The 24,719-nt window shown below is 47.0% G+C and overlaps 2 long non-coding RNA genes across 16 annotated transcripts in view; both read right to left on the bottom strand.

Moving 5' to 3' along the window:
- Window positions 1–5,417: 5,417 nt before the first annotated feature.
- Window positions 5,418–24,719, bottom strand: part of LOC129129578 (uncharacterized) — a 35,386-nt gene continuing 16,084 nt past the window's right edge. The window contains exon 7 of the long non-coding RNA XR_013185146.1: window positions 5,418–5,614. This is a non-coding gene — a long non-coding RNA (uncharacterized LOC129129578). The remainder of the gene's footprint in view (window positions 5,615–24,719) is intronic.
- On the bottom strand, window positions 5,857–24,038 carry LOC129128404 (uncharacterized). 15 transcript variants are annotated; one of them, XR_013185136.1, is made up of 26 exons: window positions 23,958–24,038; window positions 23,825–23,881; window positions 23,216–23,283; window positions 23,114–23,141; window positions 22,838–22,878; window positions 22,674–22,754; window positions 21,490–22,593; window positions 21,384–21,411; window positions 21,129–21,296; window positions 20,965–21,045; window positions 19,796–20,887; window positions 19,676–19,717; window positions 19,311–19,588; window positions 18,128–19,233; window positions 18,027–18,049; window positions 17,866–17,925; window positions 17,738–17,781; window positions 17,616–17,656; window positions 15,980–17,534; window positions 15,661–15,792; window positions 15,036–15,234; window positions 8,509–8,572; window positions 8,238–8,264; window positions 7,826–7,880; window positions 6,896–7,017; window positions 5,857–6,488 (listed from the first exon to the last, which is right to left on the bottom strand). It is a non-coding gene; the product is annotated as an uncharacterized LOC129128404 (long non-coding RNA). The 15 variants fall into 15 exon arrangements; XR_013185139.1 differs by having other exon boundaries at window positions 5,857–6,211; XR_013185140.1 differs by having other exon boundaries at window positions 5,857–6,122.

Below are 24,719 nucleotides of genomic sequence, written 5' to 3'. Positions count from 1 at the left end.
TCTGGGTGATTTCTTAAAGCAAAAAAAACACATCAGCATACGGGACCTTATCCCATTTACCTTTCCATTTTAAAACAGCTTTAACTACAATGAGGTATTATAAATATTTTTATTTTCTGAGCTGCCCCTACTGACAGCCTTGTCCCAGCCAGCCCCTCCCAAAAGGGGCTGGTTCAGGAACCTCTTTGCTCTGGTTAGTTCTCATTATCTCCTTCTCCTTATGCTATCTTGTTTCCCCCCAAGCCTCACAGTGTCTTTTCTCAGTTTTTCCTCACACACAGATCTCCAGGTGGCAGGTATCAGATGTGATTGTTCACACATAAGCTTTAAGATCTCAGGTTCTGAATTGGCTTCATCAGGAACCTTTAATGTACACTTAAGACACAGTACAGCTATATTAGTGCCTCTCACAAACTCTTGCACATAAGGTGCCAGCCTCTCAATGCACCAAAAACTCCCAGGAATTGCCTGCAGGCTATTCCGTTTATCACTTCGGCGTTTATTACTTAACCTCTATGGCGGGTTGTTCTCAGTCTAAACTTACTGTATTACACACTGAAGTCCCATAAATTCATTCATCTCTTCGATCTAAACTCTATTTTACAAAATCTCAGTCTATTTTAGTTCTCTTCTTGCACAATCTCATTAAAGCATTGCTTCTACTGACACTCACTTTACTGCCTTGCAAAAGGCTGTGCTTGTTACAGCAAAAACTCTGATATGCTCACACACACAGACACACACACACCGCTGATCACAAATTCACTAGAGCCAGGCGCCAAATTCCCCATGTGCCTCGGCAACTGCCCAGGCCGTGCCAGGAGGGCTCCTGAGTGAGAACGTTCCAGGCCAGGCCACGGGCACAAGAAGCGCCCTTAAATGCAGCAGCACAGCCCGACTGCAGCCCTGCAAACACTGCCAGAGCTGCAGCTTCCCACAACTGAACCCCAAAACTGACGCCGTGGGCGGGGCTCACCTTGCTTCACTCCCCTTCAAGTTCATCCCCTAGGAGAGCAGAAAAGAAGGGGCTTTCCTCCAATGAAATCCTTCAAGCCATGTGGAAAGGGGGATTTTGACCTCAATTCAAACCCTTGCAAAGGAGGGACACCAGCGCTGTCCCCTCCATTTAAATCTTAGGATGATGAAAATGGGCTGCCATTTTCAAACCTGCCACTGGCAACTATTTACAGACTCGAACAGGACGGGCCACTCAAAAATCAGTGTCTTGAGCTGGTTTATTTCAACATCAGTCTCAACACTTAACAATGGAGACACTCGATGTGAACAGCTCACTGATTTAAACAGAATGCCAAAGAAACATAATGTTACAACATGTAACATTGTTGTATACATAACAATGTATACAACAGCATAAAGCAAAATCTTCCCAAGTTTCAGCCAATCACACATAGAGCAAAAGCATATTCACATTACTTCTACCCAATTACATGGAGAATACATAGCTTTGGTTAAAACAATAGCGGCATATTTTCTAACACAATGGCCAACTAACTAACATATTCATGTAAGCCTTCTAAAATATACATCAAGTAAATTTGTCGCAACCAAAAAGGACAAACCACATAGGCTTATTGTTCTATTTCTCATGTCTAAGCTGCAGCCTAAAACTCATTCTGCTATCTTGGCATTTCTCTGTCCTTGCTGGCTTTTTGGGGCCTGCTTTTTTACCATTTTCTCAAAACCCTTTAACTTTATGGATTCCAGCAAAACGCATAATATGACAACAATACTTTGCCCATTCCCGTTCAAATGGAACGCAGGGATTCCCTGTCACCCCTGGGAGACCCCTAACAGCCTGGAAAAGACAGGTTTTCTTTCAATCAACACCCATAAAACGGTAAGTGAAGGCGGATCCCCCCCAGTTCAAACTCAGACAATATTAGGAGAGTAGCTGCTTCTCTCTCCTTAATTTCTTTTGTCCTCAAAAGCTGCATTTTTGTTCCTGAAGAACCGGGGAGGGACTAGCAAGATGAGATTGAAAAGGGAAAGGACAAAAGTCCCCGCTCCAAATCCACACGCGCTCACCCGTTCGGCTGCTGCTTCCCGGCACAAAGATTCGTCCCTCGGCACCTCCTTGAAGCGATGCTCCGCGGATCCAAGCGCGTATCCAGGTGTTCGCCCAGACGCTGCGAGAAGCTCTCGCAGTCCTTCCATGAGACAGCCCCGGGAGCCCCCCCATGAACCCCTCTACTCAGCAGCTCCATGCAAAAGGGAGCTGAGGCAAAGCCTCCCCGTAAAACAGCCTCCCCTCCCCCGGCAGGAGCCGGCCCCTCATCATCCTCACAGCTCACACCTGGCGCTGCTCCGAGCCCTCCATCATCCTCACAGCTCACACCTGGCGCTGATGCCACTCTCCAGTGGCGCCTCTCCCTGTCCAGCACACAGCCCGCTTCTCACAGACACAGAGCCAACAGAAATCTGCTCCAGGTGCTGGCTTTTCTTAGTCCGTCTGCTTCCACAATTCAGACACGGACGTGCGCTGATGGCACTGAGGGAAAGCTTTCCAGTGCACAAAACTGTCATGCTGGTAGCACGCTTTGAGACGCCTTCAGAAAAAGCAGAATCAGTGCCACCTCCTGAGAGCCCTGCTGAGGAACCCCGCCCTCCTTGGGACACCCAATGCAGCAGAGCTCGAAAAACGAGGGCAAAAGTCAAGCTTGGAGTGGAAAAAGACAATATAAATACAGCAGCCTTTCAAAAAAAGCCTTCACACAGTAATAGTGGGACCCGGTCACATTTCTTCTTTCCTTGCTCTCTGGAATGACATCAATACGAAGTAAAAAACCCACACGAAACACAAGGCAGAGCTGGGATTTTACACGTCTTCCTTTTGGCTCTCTGGAAGACAAGCGCCTCTTCCGGGACTGTGACACGATTTGGGCACTGGCAGAGAACAGAGGCAAAAGGTGCCAGAGAGCCCTTTCTATCGCCTTCAGCCCCTGCAGCTGTTCTGAGGGTTCCAGGGCACAGCTCGGTCCGTTCCTAGATCAAAACCTCACGGCAATATCTTCAGAACTACTACCCATCTCCGGTCAGAGCTTCCTAATTTCCTGTAAACAAATGAGTGCATAGAGAGGGTTTCTCCCCAGTTGAATTTAGAGACCAATTCCTATTCTTTAGCAATACCTAGAAAACCGAATACCTTGCCAGGTTTTAGCATCCTACACCCACTCACCCCTCCCTGTGCATTTGGTGGCAGCTTTGGGTCCCTCTGGGGGATGGCACCCAGCTTGACCCGCCCACCCTCGCCCGCCCCCCACCTGCTCCTGCACCGCCGTGGGGCTCCCTCTCCTGGGCACCTTGGGGTGCCCCCAACGGCATCAAAGCCCCGAGTCTTCACCCCCCCTTTCCCTGACCCCCAAAGAAGGCTCAGAACGAATCCAACTGCCCTGGACAGCAGCGCAGCGCTTCCCCCAAGCCCTTCCCACACGTGCATGGCCCCAGCAAGAAAGGGGGGGCAGCCCCCAGAAGGGTTGAGGTTCCTGCTCAGCCTCGCTGTCACGGGCCAGGGGCAGCGAGAGAGGGAGCGGCACAGACGGCGGGGACGGCCCGGCACAGAGCGGGGGCCGCTCTCAGCGCGATGCCGGCAAAGCCGCAGCTCCGGCGCTGTCGGCCGGGCTGCTTGAGCGGTACGGGGGGATCCGCCGAGAGCCTCCGGCCCCGCGCGGGGGGACTCCTGCAAGGGCCCAGGGGCGCCGGGCTCCGGCCCTCGGGGATTTATTCTCCGGCAGCCCGAGCCCCGCGGCTGCGGGGCAAAGAAGGAAAGGGGGCACGGGAAGAGAGGAGCGAGGGCAGGGCATGAGAAAGGGCGGCGAGGGAGCTCGGGCTGTGGGGGAAAGCGGGACGGGAAGGGAAAGCCCGGGACGGGGGTACAGGGAGGCTGGGCAGAGGAGGGAGAGAGGGGGAACAGAAGGCAGTAGCGGGCTAGGGACAGGACAGGAAGGAGCCAGGTTTGTGGGGGGAGAGGGAATGGGGGAAAGGGAGCGAGAGAAGGCGAATACGGGGAGAAGGAAGGAGGGCTAGAGAGAGGGACAGGCGGGGAAACCTCCCAGAGCCCCGGCTGCACCCCGAGCCCGGCCCGGCGCCTCGCCCTGCCCGGGATGCTGCGGCGCTCGGCGGAGCTCGGCTCGCTCCGGAGACGCTCGGCTCGAGTCGGCTATTGTCGCCTCAACTCGGCTCTTGGCGCCTCAACTCGGCTCTTGGCGCCTGCATTCGCCTCTTCGGCCCAGCTCGCCTCGCTTCGGCCCAACTCCCAGCCGCTCTGTGCCTTCGGCGCGCCTCGGCTCCGCTCGCCTCGCCTCGGCTCCCTGACGGCGGGCAAGCGCCGCCGCCTCCCGTTCAGCTCGCCCGGCTCGGGGCTCTCCCGCTGCCGCGTCCCGCGGGCGGCCCGGCCATGGCGCGGACGCGACCGGGAGCGCGGGCTCGGGCAGGAGCTCATTAGGCTGGGAGCGCACTGGCGCTAAGCAGCGCGCACGAGAGCAGCAGGCTCGCTTCGCCTGAGCTCGGCTCGCTTCGCTTCAGGCAACCTCGGAAGCCTCGCCTCGGTTCGCTCGAGGCCGTCAGGTTCGGCCGCTCTCGCCTTGCTTCGGCCGAGCTCGTGCGATTCCCCCGAAGGCGGCGGCGTTCGGTTGTGTTTTTAAAAATATCTTTCTCTATTGATTGTATCTTTCTATAGTTAGATTTATATTTCTAGAATACTTCTATTAATCCAAATAAAAACCCCATCTCTAACCAAATAAATACACCTTCTTTTAAACGGTATTGAAATATTTTTATACTTTGTATAGTTATACTCACATTTATATTTATAGTTTCTTTGATGCAATCTATTAATAATTATATATAATATCTATAAAATTCTAGACATGTATTTAAATTATTATTTATATTATGTATCATATCTACTGCTGCAACTAAATTTTTCTTATATTTGTAAACTTTATCTGTATGTATTTATGATATATTTCTAGACTTAGATTTCTACCTTCGTATTCTTTGTATTTATAATTTTATCATCAAAACCCTGCCTATTGACAAGTTAAAAAACACGCTTTCTTTAACTATTTAAAAAATATTTTTATATTTGTAATTTTCATATTTCTATTTATAATTTGCTCTCCAGTACGTGATAACATACCTGCTCCTGCACCACAGTGGGGCTCCCTCTCCTGGGCACCTCAGGGTGCCCCCAACGGCATCAGAGCCCCGAGTCTTCACCCCCCCCTTTTCCTCTAGTTAGAAACTACACTGGAACTTTTTTCTGGAAACATAGACATGACCTAAATCCTCTCCCCATGTCCTAAACAGATAGATGTTCAGTTCTTAGTTGACTGGGCAGCAGTTTCTTAAACAGAATGATAAACAATATGGAAACGTTTTAGCTACAAGCAAATAGGCAAATCTGAACAAGGTCCTGGTGGCCAGCCACTGCAGTTATTTTGAAGCGATTTTTTAAACAATCAAATACTGATACCACAAAAAATAAAGCAAAAAGCTGACTACTGGCTAAGAAAGAAGGAAAAATTAACTTTTGACGACAACAATAACATTCCAAGGACACAGGCTTTTTTCCAATCTCATACCTTATTACTACCTCTCTTGGGAATTCTCATCATGGATCCCAAAAGGAATAAATCCCTCAGAGTGTCCTAAAGCACAAAGTAGCACGCACCAGCTCCTCACACTCCCAGGAGGTCAGCACAGCGTGCACCCAGTCTGCAACAAATTCTGCTCAGTGAGGGTCTGCAAACAAAGTTTCAAGTGATGAACTGAACTCATTTTTAAGGGACGCTTTCTAAGCACAGAAGCACAACAAAGAACAAGCAGAAACAATCCTTAAAAAAATCTGCAAGTTTTATTTAGCATGTATGCGACTGATTGCCACCCTATGGCTTGTCACTTGGATTTGTCTGTAGGTTCAGGAAGATGATAATACACACTCTGCCTTCCCTGAACCCCCCACATCAGCTGAGCGCTGCTCAGCGCGTTCAGACCATCGGGAACTGGGTTACGCACACCTGGATGGACCGGAACTCCTCTGCTGGAGATTCAGGAGACGAGAGCAGAGAGGCGCTGGCCAAGGCGTCATCCCAATTCTATTTCTGTGTGATGAGAAGTAGTTTGCTCCCAACAGCTGCAACAATCCTCAGCTCACTCCCGTGGTGAGTATTAATGGCACACAGAGGGCAGCCTGAGGAAATAATGGTCTAGGCTCTAAGTGGCTGGGACAGGCTCTGATTTTTTTCTTTTGTATTTGCATGATGATCGGTACAACAGGGCTCTGATGGATGACTCGGCAACACGCAATTAAAAACTCCTCCATAGGATTACATGGACTTGTAGGAAAAGACAAAAGCCTATCACCCTTCTGAAATCTCCTTTGAATCCGAAGCACGTGGATTGTCACTGTACTGCAACTTCCAGGTTTTCAAAGCAGCTTACTTCTGAAGACCAGGAAACATTTATTTCTACAGAAACAATGGGCAACAACCAGGCTAATCTAAGCACTACTGTTTGATAGGGGATCTGCAAGTGTGTCAGTCCAGCTTAAAGCGGGCTTTACACCAGTCTAACGTCCCCACTAAATTCTTCGCATATCTCCCGACCCCAAAATCTTATTTTTCCCTAAAGCTTCTCATCATTAGCGATTTCCAAGTAACATGGTTTTTTTACAACATTCAAAAATGTCATGCTGGACTGAACTAGAGAGTAATTTTCCAATATAAGCTTAGCAAAGTTTGAATTGACTCGTCCAGACAGAAAACCTACAAGTGAACACCTACACCTGCCTAAAAAGACCTAACGAGCCCCTGACAGGCACCGGCATCAAAGCACAGTGGATGTTTCTAATCCAGGGTAAGGATAACAATATCACCTTTTGTTCTCTCCAGTTTGTTTCCTCTGCAGTCCTAGTTGCTTCTTATGATTTTTACAGTCTCTCTATCTTCTCGGGCAGCGCTGAGTCTGACGACCAGGATACGAGAGTCTTTCCCTGCCCTACAGAGAGAACCAGGAAAAAAAGTTAAAAAAAGAACAGGGCAGTTTGAAGTTAATACTTCCGATGAGAAGCAGCACCTGACAAACAGAGCAACAGTGAACAAAGCATGATACCTCCCTGGGGACAGAAGACTTACAAACTCTCCGGGATTTACAATTCTAGTAACCAAGCCCTTCAGCACAGCAGCCATGTGTCCCATTAGGTGGTGCTGCACGAAAGGATGATCCGAGAGGTTCCAAAGAGTGAAATGCACGTTATTTTCCAAAGATGTCAAATCTTGCAAAATACCAAAACTACAATAGATCTAAACTACAGGGCAAGAGTACAAGTGTTAACTTGAGGAGCTGGAACCATCCAGGTGAGCAACTGCTAACTGGATCCTCAACAGACTTTGAGGAACCCTTCAGGATACAGAAGGGTTTTCCCCAGAAATTGCACAGGCCGAGTTTTGATAGAAGTGCACTTGCCAGATGCTCAGAAACGTCACCCATCCTCCTCCGGGTGTCCTGAGAGAGCTGCGAATGGCTCTCACGTGGTTTGAGCTGGTTCTGTAAGGGCTCAGGGTGAATTTCACCAGATGCAACCAAACTGGGCAACACCCAGTGGGACAGAAGGAACCCAAAGCTTGTTTTACCCAAAGCTTGGGTAAGCAGAGCTCCAGCAAATACTGAGGAAACGGACAGAACAGGGTAACAAATAATAAACATACCTTTTTTTTTTTTTTTCTTGCCTTTTTTTTTTTTTTTCAGATGAGCAAAACAATTAAGGAGAAGGTGGAAAAGTCACCATTACTGAACATTTCATCACCTGTAAGCTGACCATCCTTAGCATAGAGGACTCCAAATTTAAAATTCACCGATCCCTGGAAAATAAAACCAAATATTATTTGGTAAGCAGCCAAACAGAAGACATAAAAATTTGTTTCCTCTAATCTTTGCCTACATCCTACACATTAGAACATACATTTTATACCATCTCCTACTACACAATAATTTACCTTTAAACTTTGATAGTATAGCATAAAATCATTAACTTAGATTGGTGATCTGTTATTATTAAGTTGGTGCTTCAAGTTATTTTTGCTGTCAGGTTCAAAAAAACATTACTTATTTTTACTGTAATGAGCAATTGATTTAGAAGTCATCAAAAGCCCATCAAAATACAAAGCTGTATTCACCGGACGGGTCTGTGAGCTAGAAGTAGTTAGGCTTGTACTCACCTCTTGCCCTTCAAGAACCAATAAATCCTGTCAACAAAAACAGCATCTTTAGCCCCCTCCTATTAAAAATTCTACAAGGATGATGGTTTTATTTGTGTTTAGAAGTTTGGAATTGAAATGGCCAGTTCAATAGATAAAGACAGTTTAAGTAGTATTAGATTATTAGTATTAGCTACCGGAAGAAACAAACCAGTAGTATCTATACTTAATTACTTCTATTTCCAGGAAACCATAAAGAAAAAGAACCAAACAAAAAAAAGTCACTTCCTACCTTTTGTATCTCAGGATGAAAAATGTCTCTTGGGCTCTTCTCCTGTTTCTCAAGACTCCTGGCACTGAAATGCAAATGAACGAGTGCTTTATAGGAGGGCAAGTGCACATTTCAATCCCGAACCACCAACCGATGGCAGTTACAGCGCTTACAAAATGAATCGTTCCCAGAGCCTCTGGGAAATGGAACGGTTTGTGCAACTGCCATTTCTTCCCCAAAATACTAACATCCAACACTTCCTAAATTTAGTTTGCATTTTAAAAACAGAAATTAGGGAGACTCAGGGTGGAGATCAGGTTGAAATTGATTTCCTTCTGAAGCACAGGGCTCTGTTCCATCGCCCTTCACTTTGGCTCCACACAGAATCAAGGGGAGCATTTTAGGAGGGCTCAAGAACCAATTCTATTTCTCTCTTTTTCTAGTTTTCTCTCTTCCTAAATAATTCAAGGCAAGTCAAATGAGAAATGATAGGTTCAGCATCAAATTCACACTTTTTCCCTTTGTCTGGTCAAGAACAGGCTTTAAAACCACTTCTTGCTGCCGTCAACGATTAAGACTTGCAAAACAGTTTCACAAGTTTGATAGATTTATCATAAAAACCACAGAACGCAAGCTCTAAATTACAGGAAAAGGTACACAGGCAAATATCTAAACTGATGGCTTATTTGTCAATCCATACCTTAATGGAGATTGCACTGAGAATGTTTCAGTGGGACTCTAAGGGAAAAATATTTTCTGAGTACCCTGTAAACAAGAAAAGCTAGGATATATTACAGGACATACCCTCTTTTTCTGAATATTCAAATAGGATTATCAATAAAAACATTTAAGAAGGAAGAAAACCAAGGTAATTTTACTCAGCTATATTTACTGCCGATTTAGAGAAAAAAAAAATCATGGGTGCTGCAAAGAAAAAAAAAGTGAACCATAAATGCCCACAGTAGAACTTTAAAACAATTGCTTGGATAAAAGCATCACGTGGAACATGAAGTAGAAAAAAAGCGAAACCAGTATCGGACCTGCCTATTTTCTTACCATTGCACAAGAAAATCCGACAAGCGGTAGAAAGTCACTGCCTAAAACCGATCCTAGGATGTAACCAAGAACAATTGAGGCATTTGTAATCTAAACGGAAACCTTTTCTGGACCCTAGTGTCAAATCACACGTTTTGTCTTTCAGCAGCTCGAGGCTGGAGAGCATTTCCCCTGGGGGTCGGGAGGGTAGGGGCACAAGGGGCTGAGTTTGCGGATCGCACCTGTGCCATCAGAAGGATCCTGCCCGGCGCTCCTTGCGCTCGCCATTCTCCGGGCCATCGCTGTGTTTTACTGCTCAGCGATGCCGCTTCATCTGTTTGCGTGGAAGAAAGAGCCACGAGCACTAAGGCACTCAGCAGCCGTGTCATTCCAGCGATGTCGAGCGCTCTCTGCTCGCAAGGCTGAGCACGCCGCGGAGCCGCCTCCGCAGCCGCTCGTCCGCCCCCGCCCGCAGCAGCGGCAGCAGCCCGAGGGAGACGGCTGCAGCTCGGCGGCTCCCGCGCCTCCGCCAGCCCGAGGGCAGCCGCCCCGCAGTGACCGCGGCAGCGCCCGGCGCCGCTCGCCCGGGGCGGCTCCTGCAGCTCCCGGCCCGCGGCAGCAAAGCACCGCCTGGCGCTCCGCCATCGGCGGGCGGCAGCGCGCCCCGCCCGAGCTGAGCCCCCACCACCGGGACCGCTGAGCGAGGCCGAGGCACCGGGCGGACGCCCCTTCCGCGCCGCTCGGCTCCGTGCGGGCGGCCGGCCGGAGGCTTCGCCCCTCCAGCATCGCTGCCGCGGCTCCGTCCCGCGCGGGACAGGCGCCGGGAGCTGCCCGCTCCCCCGGCGCGCGGCCGCCTCGGCCCGCCAGCCATTCATTTGGCGCGTCGGCCGTTGCGTCAGACGCCGCGCTTTACGGCCGCAGGGCCTGCCGGGAGTTGTAGTCTCGGACTGACAGCCACCGCTCCGTTCTCCGCCACCGGGAGCTGCGCTCCCGCCAGGGGATCAAACGGCTCCTTCGCTCCTGGGCGCGGAAGCACCTTAGGCAGCACCGCCCCTCCCGAATGTCCTTTCTTTTCCACTCCAACTCTTTTTTCTTTTTTTCCCTCTGTTTTTCACCCACTTTTCCACTCTCGCCCTTCCTTTTTCACTCTCACCCTTTTCCTTTTTCATTTTTTTTTCTTCCTTTATCTTCCTTCTTTTTTTTTCTTCCTTTCCTTACCTTGCCTTGCCTCGTCTTTCCCCTTTTCTTTCTTTCCCTGTATTTCTAATCTTGGCTTTGAATTCTAGCTTTAGAATAAAAAAAGCAGTAGAAAGGTTCAGGCTGCCTGGGAGTAAGAAAAACCCTAAACCTATAATAATTTTAGTAAAACAATTTCCTCCCTGGGAGCCTGAAATTTTCTACAGCTGCACGTGACATAGAGCTTTTAGTTCTTCCTATAAATAGTCTATACTTTATACTTTGTTCAGCGCCCCCTGCCGTCTGCACCGGCGCACTGCAGGCAGAGTGCCGCCTAATGACGTCACCTCTTCGACCCGGCGCCCCGCCCCGGCCACGCCCCCAGCGCCCCTTGGAAAGACCCCAAGGCGTAGCCGTTTTGCCAGCTGCCTGATCAAAATGCCGACAGAAACCACGAGCCCCAGAAACAATTTCCTGCGATGCCGAACCCTGCAGGCGAACCGGAATGCCATCATCGCAATTGAAACGCCACAGAAAATCTCGTCGAGGCCGCGCCGGCGTCGGTGTTCCGTGCAGGCAGTCCGGATACACACACCGGGGTCCTCCACTTTCCGCCCTTTTGACCTCCACTTTGAGAAGGTCAAACAAAGTCCACCACGCGCCACTCCCAAGAGGGCGGCCTCTCAAGGCCTGCAGTACCGCGCTCTGCCCACAAGGCGGCAGCACTGCCGCCCACCCCAGCCGGGGGCGCCGCGCGCCTTGGGGCTACGGTCAGCCAAGGCGGCAAAAAAGAACAGGGGCGATCCCCCCCAAAAACTGCTCTGAAATAAATGCCCCAAAACAACCAGGAGGAAGAAAAGAAAAAACTCCTGCCTCTAACCTAATAGGATAAAAAAAACCAAACCCAAACCCAACAATTTCTTTTAAAAATATTTAAATATTTTTTAAAATATTTCTTGATATTAATATTCACCTTTCTATTTACAATGTATATTGATGTATATTTATACATTCCTATTTGTAAATAAATGTATATTCTATATTACATCTATCCCTAGTACTTAAATTTATTTCTCTATTTTTATACATATTTTCTATATTTGTACATAGTAATTATATATTTGTTAGGATTTTTGCTTCTGTAACGCTTACATTATTTAAAATAATTCCCCTGCCTCTACCCGGATAAAAGCCAAAAAGAACCCCTTTAATTTCGACTGTATTTAAATTTGTAAAAAAAATAATTTTTTTCATATTTATATCCACATTTATATTTCAAATGTATATTGATGTATAATGTTTTTTTTTTACATTTATAATTCCCGATTTTTTTATAAGTTCATATTCTATTTTACATCTGTTCCTATTTCTTCTATTTATTTACATCTTTTTATTCATATCTTTCTATATTTAATCTATATTTGTGTGTTAAGATTTTTACTTCTGTAACGCTTACATTATTTAAAATAAAACCCCTGCCTCTACCCAAATTCAAGCCAAAAAGAACCCCTTTCTTTTCAACTCTATTTCAATCTTTTTTAAAATTGTATTTTTCAGGTTCATATTCACATTTACATTTAAAATGTATATCAATGTATACTGTTATTTGTATTCTATATTACATCCCTTCCTATTATTTATATTTACTTAGGTTTTATATTTAGATCTTGATTATCTATCTCAATATTTAGAAACAGGTAAGAGTAATATCTATATTCATATTATTTAAAATAAAAACCCTGCCTCTAACCCAAGAAGAACCCAAAAAACCCCAACCCTTTCTTTTAGACAATATTTAAATAGATTTTACCCCTATGCTTTCCTATTTATATTCACATTTATATTTATAATGTGTATTGCTTACTGATACATTTATCTTTATCAATGTCAATTTATAAATAAATTGATAATCTATATTACATCTATTCCGAGGACTTATTTCTATATTTTTATACGTATTTTGATTCATTGATTATCTATTTCTGCATTCAGATTTTCACTTCTGGAACACTTGTATTATTTAAAATAAAACCCCTGCCTCTACTAAAATAAAAGCCAAAAAATTCCCTTTCTTTCCAACTATATTTACATATTTTTATATTTCTATTCCCATTTATCATTTATATTGCCACATAAGGTCACTTCTATTCTATACAACCCTTCACATTACTGACGTAGATTTAGATTTCAATTTATATCCATAGTTTCGTCATTTCTCTTTCTATACTTATGATAGATTTCTATCTTAAGATTCACATTTCTATAATATTTCTATTATTTCAAATAAAACCCCTGCCTCTAACCAAACAAGAACCAAAGACACCCCTTTATCTAAACCATATTTAAAACTCTAAAAATAATTTTATTTTTCATCATTCTATTCACATTTACATTTATAATTTTTTATTTATTATATTTGTAGGTATTATACATACTAGAGAGAATACCTTTTAATATAATAATAGATATATTATTTTTATATCCTATATATTCTTTTACTTCTATTTCTTTATATTAAATATTTAGAGATATCGGTATACGTGTTATATATTTGGATATCTGGATTTTTATTTTTATATTATTTCTATTTAGAAAAAAAAACCCCAGCCTAAAACCTAATAAAAACAAAAAAATCCCCAATTTCTTTTAACTCTATCTAAATATTTTTGTATTTACAACCTATCTTTATATATCTTTGTATATATATATATAATAGACTATCATTTCTATATATTATCATCTGTTACAATAATATACTATATAGTATAGTTTTATGTGTTTATCTATTTGTTTTCTATATTTATGTTTACCACTATCATTTTATATTTGTTTTTATATTGATATTTATTTCTACTTTAATTAATCTATATATTAGACCGTATCAATTCATTAACCCAACGCATCAGAACCACAAAAATACCACGCCTTCGGCAGCACCGGTACGCAGCCCACGCTCATCCCATCGCAGCATATCCAAACAAAACCTATTTCTAGGACTAACAGAACAAAGACCCCACAACATTTAACCCTAAGAAAAACTCAAATCAACCGAACTGTCAAGACATTTGAAATCCCACTATAACTAGCCCAAAAGCTCCGTACATTCTCATCATAAACTTCCTCCTAAACCAATGGCTCAAAACCCCAAAAAACTCAGATACACATTGAAAATGACAGAACTGCTAGTAAAAACAAACACCCATGAAAAATTAAATCCAACCAACTCACTAAACTCAAAACCCTACAACTGACCCTAAACATTACTAAAAAAAGCCCCCAAAGCTCTACCTTGAGGCTAACTCACAAATAATAACCAATCATCTAGAAAGGTTATCTTCAAAATTTTAAAACAACTCATTAAAAGCATGAAAATAAAAAAAATCAAAACTATTAAAATACTAAAAAATATCACTACCCAAATTGAAAGACATATTGCCACTAGAAACCCACCGTATACAAATGCCCCTGTCCCCCAAAAGAAAACCAGAAACAAAACAGCAAAGCAGAAAGAAATCGGAACTTAGGAACGCTAAAACCAGAACATTCAAGAAGTTCCACCATATCCCTTATCATACACCAACTACAAACAACGTGAAACAATACAATCAATTCTTAAAAACCGCCTTAAAACCACTACATTAAAAACCCTTTCACCAATTCAAAACTGCATTGAACAAAAGCCATCTAATAAATTAACACCCAAAACTCCAGCAGCCCAGCTGGCCCTACCAAATCTCTCTCTTGATACATACAGTAAACAAAACCAAAATCCCAGGAATACCTATCAGAAGTCTAGGAAAGAAATCTCTTGAAATTAACTCTACCTCAAAGACAAACCAACCCATCCAGAAAGTTAGCTTCACTCAAAAAAAATATTTACACAGAGTTAATAAGACCAAGAAATAAAACAACACACCATCTACCACCAACAAATACAACAGTGAAGGAAAAAAAACCACGTTTTTTTCTTTCTTTTTATTTCAACTAACTTCCTTTATTAGCTAGAACCAAAGATTTTGCCAGGGCTGTAACAACAACAACTTCTTTTTCTTCTTCTCCTTCTGAAATTTCCCTTCTCCTTCCCAAATTCCTTACAACTTCTGAGTTTAAATCCAAGCCAAAAGCAAAATTCGTGCACTTGTGAGTCCAGTGCTCCTGTCAGATTCTCTGTCTCACTCCACATCTTCTTACACTTTCAGTCTGAACGCTGTCCTGCCCTGATGAGTTTGACAGAAGAATTGGCACATGTTAAGAGAGCATTTCCCTCCCTCCCTCCCCAGAGCTGGTTTCCTCAGTGCATTTCAATCGATCCCAAGCCCGCAATGATGCGCGCTCACCTCAAGGCTCACAGCAAGCACGCAACAGCTCAGGCTGACTTGGCCCCAGGGCTCCGTGCCTTGGATAGCTGAGAAAACTTCCCATGAGCCTCTGTTCCAAGATATTGGAATGCAAACTCAGCTCCGTCTCAGTGTCTCGGTGGGAGGCAGGAGCACATCTGGCTGAGCCACAAAAAATCCCTTCTTGGGCGGCTGCATTCTGCCGGAAAGGGGAAACACGTGCTAGTGAACAGCAGCTCAGAAACAATTCTTTTCTAATGTTACCTGCTCTACTTGACTGCTCGCTAACACAAGTCTCATTTTACCATTGCAGGGAGAACGCTGTAGGAAAATGTCTGATGAGCAGCCACAAAGGCCTCACTCCCTGCTACACAGCCTGCAACACCCTCGGCAGAGCGGAGCAGCCAAATCACCACACTCTCCTTGCCGTGGGCAAGGGTAGAAGATTACTGGGGGAGGCATATAAAAAGAAGGGAAACGCTCCTATAAATGCACAGCCATTTGCTTTCAGAAGCCCAGAGTTCAGGATCTTCTCTAGGAAGTCAGACGTGACATGATATTTCTAAAATTTTCTTCTTTATCAAAGGAAATGTACGTACATACACACTCTTACAAATGTACCTACGGTTTTGGGGTTCTTTTCTTCTGAAGCTCCAAGAATGATTTCCCATCTTGAGTCATTCAGAAGAAACGGCCCCTGTGACTCAGGACAGAAGGGCAGCCTGCATTTTTGATCATGACAGCTTTTGGCTTTACCCTATGAGCAGGAGCAGCCAGAGCTGAGGCTCAGCAGAGGCTGACCCCAGCCAGCCCCTTCCTCCCTTCCCTAAATCCAGTCAGCATGCGCTTGCACATGCAGAGACGAGCAGACAGACAGACACAGTCATGTGCTCTCACACACGCTCACACTTTCTTCCCACTTATCTTCTCACTGCAGCCCTTACTTGAGACACTGAAGAATGTGCTTCGACACGTCTTCTGGCTGCTGCTCCTTGACGTCAGATGGTAGATTGTGGGGAAATCGGTAGCCTCGGGGACCACCTGTGAGATGACAGGAAGTGGTCAATGAGTGGCTATCTGACAGCTAGGACTTGTCCCCGCTCTGGACCAATAAATTTTCCACCCAAAATCCCATAAAAGACAGATGAATACTAAAGTTTTTATAACTCTTCTACCTAACTGTGACTACATGCCAGGGCAGGGCAGCTCCGACCATAAATGGTACAGTGTAAGTACATACAGTATAAGCCAGCATAGGTACACACAATACAGGTACATACAATATAAGCCAACATAGGCACATACAATGTAAGTACATACAGTATAAGCCAGCACAGGTACACACAATACAGGTACATACAATATAAGCCAACATAGGCACATACAATGTAAGTACATACAGTATAAGCCAGCATAGGTACACACAATACAGGTACATACAATATAAGCCAACATAGGCACATACAATGTAAGCCAGGACTTCAGATAATTCTCTGAAAGATTAATTCTTGAGCCCTATGCCCTTTGAGAAGATGGAACCTATAGAACTGCTGCAGTCACCTGAGGAGGGTGTAAGACGCTCCCTCAGAAAGTCCAAGAGAATGGCGTGGAAAAAAAGGCACTACCAAAGCTGGTAGTGAAAAGGAAGATGGATGAGAACATCTTGTCTGTTGGAGACATTCCAGTCTCAAAGAGTAAAAATGTAAAGATGCCAGAATAAGCGATATCCGGGAAGGAACGTGAGTAAAATACGGCCTATATGGCACAGAATAGTGCCGATAAAGCATCGGGACGTAACAAAGGCCTATGACACGGAAGACAATGGACACAGACTACATAACACAGACACGGACAACATAACATAGACACAGGTGACATAACACAGAGACAAGTGGCCACTGCCTGGCACTTTCCCCTTAGGGACCCAAGATTCCTACTGCAAGATGAGCCAGAGGCTGATGATGCCAAAGGAAAGAAAGCCCTATGACGATAGAACGTGATGATGAAATGTAACTTGTTAAAAGAAGTTACTGCCACAGCAGTTAAGAGGATGCTCGAGAGGCTCGGCGAGCCTAGAGAAGGAAGCGGACGGCCAGGTGACCGTGGCGATAGCTCCGGACCTGAAGGCGAGCTCCTCAGGGGAAAGATCCGTAACAGCGTCGGGCCGAGGAAGGCGGACAACGCAAAGTTCATGAGAATCCTGAGATGGGTCGGAACTGCCCTGCCCGTCAAAGGCTCTGGTCAGGCTGAGGAGAAACCCTCTCCCTTTTCTTCCAGAGAGCCGGTCCCACTACAGACCTCTACGCTAAGCTGACATCAAATTGCCCTCTGTGATAGTAAAGGTTTTTCCCCTTCTCCCAGCCACTGGCCCCGACACTTAGCTTTTGGAAGATGAGAGGATAAAATCCATCGGTGGTTGGATGTGGACGCTGAGATGTTCTCCACGCGTGCTTCGGTGCTGCCGTTTCCAAGCTTTGGCTACAAACCTCCTCAAGGTACCTAAGACAAAACAGAAAAGGTGACTATTGCCCTCAACAACAGTAATCCCCGGGACTCCTCCACACCACTGCCCCAGCTCACCTCAAATCTTCATTTGACTCCGGAGGCTGCCCAGAAGATACCTGCAAAAAGAAAAGCTACACACTTAGCATGCTGCTGTGTAATGCTCACCTATGAGTCAGCCTGCCTAAACACCGACTCACCTGCCCTCCTCCGTTCCTTGACATGCCTAGGGCAGCAAAAGCACCTGCAAGGACACAAAACAGAAAACCAAGCTGAGATACTGTGAAAACACAACCTCCCTATCCTGACAAGTATGCCACACCGATACCTTAAGCTTGCACCCACGTGGCATGGCATGCTCAGCCAGGATAGATGGCAAGAGGACCACCTAAAATAAAAAAATAAAAAAAAAGAAGAGATGCTTAGAGCTGCACCAGATAGTGAGACTTCAGCAATAACAGCTGCTTCTGTACACTACTCAATGCTCACCTTGCCCACTCGGCCTTGACTTCCTAAAAGGAAAGACAAAGAACAGTGCAGTAACAGAGCTACCATTTACACTTCTGCTGCAGAGACAAACGGTGCCTCACCTGCTCAGGGGAAACCCCTCACCCGGGATGGGGCCCTCTGGCACACGTTTAATCCATCTGAATCTGAAAAAAAAGTTAGGACAAAACTCAAACTGTTGCAGGATAAATTAGGAGCTCCAGACATCTTGTGTCCATCTACAAATCCCACCTAGAGTCCAACTACACCCCACATTACAAACTCCCAGGGACTTGTCCGACTGCACAAGGCTATGCGGCAGGGCAGAGCAGCTCCGGCACAAATGTGTGTGCTGACACCCGTGACACGGGACGGGACGTGACAGACAGGGGGGACACAACAGGGACAGAAATCTCCTGGCAAGGAAAGTGGCTGCAAGGACTGAGAGAATGCAAAAGGAGATGACCGAGGTGAGACAGATGGCAAACTGATGAGGCTCAGAGAACCCTGGAGGAAGATGCTGGCTGAATGATTTATTCCAAGAACTGCAAAGATGGATACCCAGGAATCCCACAGTCAGAATTCTCCTCCCTAACCTTGCATTCTTACAAAGCCTAATCCATTGAAATGGAGCACTGAGGAGCACGGCTGTCCGTGCAGCTCAGAAAAAGACCTGAAAAGTCACCTGACTGGATGCTTCTAAAGAGAGATGCAATTCTGATGCACGTTGGAGCTCCTGAGGTACCATGGCATGGCTGCCAGTCAAAGGCTTGCATGTCATGGCTGCAGGCTGAGGAACACTGAGATCACAGATTCTAAGAATGGTGCCAAGGTTTCTGACAGGCCCTTCACAGGGCTAAGAAAAAAGACATGAGATACCCAAATATCACATAATACACAAAAGACAAGGGACACGATACACACCGGGCCTGCTCTGCCCTGCGCACCTCAGCACTGTGATCAAAAGTGAGACTTTCCTTTTATGGGGCCTAAGGACCCACATCTTGGCTACCCTCATCTCCAGAGACAACTCAACCCCCCTCCCCGCAGGAGCCCCGACCCAGCACCCCGCTTTCATCCCCTCTGTGGGTCGTAGCCCTCGACTTATCTCTTGTACATATGGAGATGCCAGTCCATGTCAGGTGCGAAGGAAGGCCGCCTCGCCAGCTGGGAAGTTCCTGCTGGCACCGGGCCGTTGTCTCTTAGACAGCTATATCAAAGGAAACCAAACATCAATGCCAGATCGTGGCACCACATTGGCCAAAACCCCACAAGTCTGCTACTCACCCTTCTCCTAAGAAGGCCTGGATCTTCGGGTCGCACGCTCCGGCTGCACTTGGAGGCCGATGCCATCATCGTGGGGTACGCCTGGGTTAAGAGGACAGGAGGTGACGTGGCATTGCTGAAACCTGAGTGGACCCTCGCCCCTCCTCCCTACTTCCCTGACACACCGCAACTCCTCGGCGGTTCCTGATGGCTGCCCGGAACGCAGGGCTCGCGAGAGCGGAAAACAGGGTCCGTCGGCCCGTTGGGGATGGGAGCTTGGCATGCACCGAGCAGATGGCCTAAGGCACAAAAACGAGAATGGAGACTTAGACTTGCCCCAGGAATTGAGACCTCAGCAACAAGAAAGGCTACTGCTCACTGCTCACCTTACCCTCTTGAACTTGACTGCTGAGATCCAGCTATACTTCCTAAAAATAAAGACAAAGAACAGCACTGTAACAGGGCCACACTTGACACTCCCCCTGCACAGACAAATGGTGACGGACCTGCTCAGGGGAACCCCCTCACCCAGGATGGGGTGCTCTGCCATGGATGCAATGCATCTGCACCTGCAAGAGACTTAGAACATATGTCAAACACCTGCAGGATGACTCAAAAGCTGCAAACACCTTATATCAATCTAGGAACAGCATCTAGAGTCCAAGTACAGCCCACATTACAAATTTCAACTCCCCAGGGCTTCTCCTATTACACCAGGCTATGCAGCAGGGCAGAGCAGCTCCGGCACAAATATGTGTGGACACCCGTGACACAGGACAGACAGGACATGACAAACAATGGAGACACAACACAGACAGAAATCTCTTGGCAAAAAGGATTACTGCAAGCACCGAGAGCATGCCAAATGAGATGACTGAGGTGAGACTGATGGCAAGCTGATGTGGCTCAGAAAACACTGAAGGAAGAAGATGCTAACTGAATTATTTATTCCAAGAACTGCAAAGATGGATGCCCGAGAATCCTACATTCAGAAACCTCTACCTGTCCTCACATTCTTTCAAGTCCTAATCTGCCATAATGGATCCTGGCAGGGCATAGCTGTCCGTACAGCTCAGAACAAGACCTGAAAAGACATCTGACTGGATGCTTCCAAAGAGAGATGCAATTCTGATATATGTCTGAGCTCCCCAGGCAAAGGTTGTATGGCATGGGTGCCAGGCCAAGAAATGCAGAGATCACAGACGATAAGAACAATGCCAAGGTTTCTGACAGGCCCCTGAAAGGGCTAAGATGAAAGACATGAGATTCCCAAACAACACATAATACACAATAGACAAGGGACATGATACACACGGGGGCTGCTCTGCCCTGCGCACCTCAGCACTGTAATCAAAAGTGAGACTTTCCTTGTATGTGGCCTAAGAGGCCACTTCATGGACACCCCCCCCACCTCCAAAGCGGACTCAAAAACCCGTCCCAGTATTTCCCAAACCAGCACCCTGCTTTCATCCCCCCTGGGGGTGGTAGACCTCTACTTCTCTCTCAGACATCTGGGGATGCCGGTCTCAGGTGCAAAGAAAGGCCACCTCGTCAGCTGGGAAGGTCCTGCTGGCACTGGGCTGGTGTCTCTGAGACAGCTGTATTAAAGAAAACCAAACATCAATGCCTGATCGTGGCACCACATCGGCCAAAACCCCACAAGTCTGCTACTCACCGCGCTCCTAAGAACGCTCAGCTGCTCGGGCTGCACGCTTCGGGCACGCTCGGAGACCGAGGCCGTCGTCACAGGGGACGCCTGGTTTAACAGGAGATGAGGTGATTTGGCATGGCTGAAACCTGAGGGGACCCTCGCTCCTCCTCCCTACTTCCCTGACTCACTGCAACTCCTTGGCAGCTGCCAAAGGCCACCCGGATGGCACCTTTAAATAGAAAAGTTCAGGGCTTCATCACCAAGTCCTGTAATGCATCCACAGGGCTCACATTTGCAGGAAACCCGGTGCATCGGCCGGTTGGTGACAGGGGCTTGGCATACTCCGAGTGGATTGCCTAAAGTGCACAAACGAGAATGGAAGCTTAGAGCTGCACCAGAAATTGAGACCTGAGCAATAACAACTACTTCTTTCCACTGCTCACCTTGACTGCTGGTATCCAGATTTACTTCCTAAAAAGAAAGACAAAGAACAGTGCAGTAACACAGTCACCATATACACTTCTGCTGCAGAGACAAACGGTGCCTCACCTGCTCAGGGGAAACCCCTCACCCGGGATGGGGCCCTCTGGCACACGTTTAATCCATCTGAATCTGAAAAAAAAGTTAGGACAAGAGTCAAACTGTTGCAGGATAAATTAGGAGCTCCAGACATCTTGTGTCCATCTACAAATCCCACCTAGAGTCCAACTACACCCCACATTACAAACGCCACGTCCCCGGGATCTCTCCTACTGCACCAGGCTATGCGGCAGGGCAGAGCAGCTCCGGCACAAATGTGTGCTGACACCCGTGACACAGGACAGGACGTGACAGACAGGGGGGACACAACAGGGACAGAAATCTCCTGGCAAGGAAAGTGGCTGCAAGGACTGAGAGAATGCAAAAGGAGATGACCGAGGTGAGACAGATGGCAAACTGATGAGGCTCAGAGAACCCTGGAGGAAGATGCTGGCTGAATGATTTATTCCAAGAACTGCAAAGATGGATACCCAGGAATCCTACAGTCAGAATGCTCTCCCTAACCTTGCATTCTTACAAAGCCTAATCCATTGAAATGGAGCACTGAGGAGCACGGCTGTCCGTGCAGCTCAGAAAAAGACCTGAAAAGCCACCTGACTGGATGCTTCTGAAGAGAGATGCAATTCTGATGCCTGTATGAGCTCCCAAGTCAAAAGTTCAATGGCCTGGGTACCAGGCCAAGGAATGCAGAGATTATGGATGCTAACAATGATGCCAGGGTTTCTGCTAGGCTCCTCAAAGGCCTAAAGTAAAGGACATGACATATCCAACCACAAAGAACACACAATAGACAAATGACACAGTACACACCGGACCTGCTCTGCCCTGCGCACCTCAGCACTGTGATCAAAAGTGAGACTTTGCTTTTATTTCCCCCCCAGGCCTAAGGGGCCGCTTCGTGGACAACCCCGTCTCCAAAGCGGACTCAAAAACCCCTCCCGGTGGGCCCCTGCCCTGCACCCTGGTTTCATCCCCTCTGTGGGTCGTAGCCCTCTACTTATCTCTCAGGCATCTGGGGATGCCAGTCTGTGTCAGGTGCAAAGGAAGGCTGCCTCGACATCTGGGAAGTTCCTGCTGGCACTGTTGTTGAACAACTTCCTATTGTTTCTTTGTCTGCTCCAATAAAGAAAACAAAATATCAACGCATAACCTCAGCAGCACATTGGCCAAAACCCAACAATTCTGCCACTCACTCTTTTCCCAAGAATGCCCGGCTCCTGGGGCTGCACGCTTCAGCCGCACTCGGAGGCTGACGCCATCGTCGTGGTGTACGCCTGGGGTAAGAGGAGACGAGGTGATGTGGCGTTGCTGAAACCTGAGCGGAGCCTCGCTCCTCCTCCCTACTTCCCTGACTCACCGCAACTCCTCGGCCATTGCTGAAGGCTACCCTGGTGACACCTTTAAATAGAAAAGGCAGAGGCTTCATTGCCGAGTCCCGTGATATTTCCGCAGGGCTCGGGAGAGCGGCAAACCCAGCGCGTCGGCCGGTTGGTGACTGGGGCCCGGCGTACTCCGAGTGGATTGCCTAAAGCGCAGAAACAGGAACGGATGCTTAGAGTTGCACCGGAAAGTGAGACTTGAGCAATAACAACTGCTTCTCTACGCTACTCAATGCTCACCTTGCCCACCTCACCTTGACTGCTGATGTCCAGCTTTACTTCCTAAAAAGAAAAAGAACAGAGCTGTAACAGAGTCACACTTTACACTCTCCCTGCAGAGACAAACGGTGACCGACCTGCTCGGGGGAACCTCCTCACTCGGGATGGGTGGATGGATTCTGCCCTGGATTTTATCCTTCTGCGTCTGAAAGAAAGCGAGGACAAACGTCAAAGGGCTGCAAGGTATCTTCACAGCTCCAAACATCTTCTGTCTATCTAGGAATATCATCTAGAGTCCAGCGACACCCCACAAACTGCGTGTCCCTGAGCCTTGTCCTATTGCAGCAGCCTCTGCGGCAGGGCAGAGCAGCTCTGGCACAAACATGTGCAGACACCCGTGACACAGAACGTGACAAACGGAGGGACGTTAAACACGACACATTATGCTTGTAGTGAGGGCCTCAAGGGGAAAAGGCAAAAGGGACCCCAAAGACACAGTAGGTAACACGGTACACCGGACAACATGACGTGGACCGGAACTGCTCTGCCCTGCCTGCCTGCATGCTGCCATCAAATGTGGAGTCTCTCCCTTTAGCTGTCCTAAGAGGCCCCTTGGAGAAGATTGCTTTTCCCTCCGCTAATTTTTAAATCTGTCCCAAGAACTCCCAACCCGCTACTCTCCCTTCTCCAGGCAGTGGCCCCCCACTTATCTTTTGGATGATCAGTGATGTGAATCCACGTTGCACCTGAAATGAGTCTGCCTCAGAGGGCCCCGTGATCGCCTGTTAGCCTCTCTCGGTCAGCTACAATAAAGAAAACCAAAACCAATGTATGAGTTCAGAGTTATGCGGGCCAAATCCCAGCAAGTCAGCTACTTGCCCTCTCCTGAGTGTGCCTGGCTCCTTCAGGCTCCACCTTCATCCTCATTCCAAGGGTGTGGCCTTTAATATCAGTGGCACCCGGGTTAGAGAAAAGCAAAGTTAAATGGCATTCCTGTGAGTGCAGTGGATGACCTCGTGTGAGGAAAACATGGGAATGCCTCTGCTATGCTTCTGAAAAGCCCTGTGTGGGGGGGCCCTCAAATAAACACCCTTTCTCACCCTGCTGCCTGCAAACCCCCTGCCCCCCAATAACTCCTAACTGGATACCTGCTCACCCTCCCTCTCCCAGTCACAACCCTCAACTCACCTGAAGCCTCAATCTCAAACGTCATTTTTGACACTGGGCAGATGCCTCCTGTGACATCATGAATCTGCTGAAAGAAGTGCTGTGCTTGACACAACCTGGGATCTCTGGAAGCTGTACACCTCCTAAAAATAATAAAAACACAAAACAAGAACAAAACCAGAAATTGCAAATGCACTTTACCACCCCTAAACACAAAACCCAAAATCGTCAACTTACACACTCCCTGTATTCCATGCCATTTTCTTCACAGGATCTTCAAAGCCTCTGTTGCTTTAGATGCCCAGAAACACCTGCTGAAAGCAAGCTAAGCTGAAAGAGGCTCTTCACTGAAATAACAGGAAAGCTCTTACCCCAGCACATCCCAGAGAGGGAATGAAACCCCTGAGCAAAGGCTGGGGTTAATATACCCCTGATGGTGCCCGCCTCCCATTCCCATGATGCCTGGGAAAAGGG

This window comes from Agelaius phoeniceus, chromosome 1, assembly GCF_051311805.1.
Source record: "Agelaius phoeniceus isolate bAgePho1 chromosome 1, bAgePho1.hap1, whole genome shotgun sequence".
In the NCBI taxonomy this organism is placed as follows: Eukaryota; Metazoa; Chordata; class Aves; order Passeriformes; family Icteridae; genus Agelaius; species Agelaius phoeniceus.
Note: the sequence above shows the minus strand (reverse complement) of the source record. Positions and strands in the feature narration are given on the sequence as shown.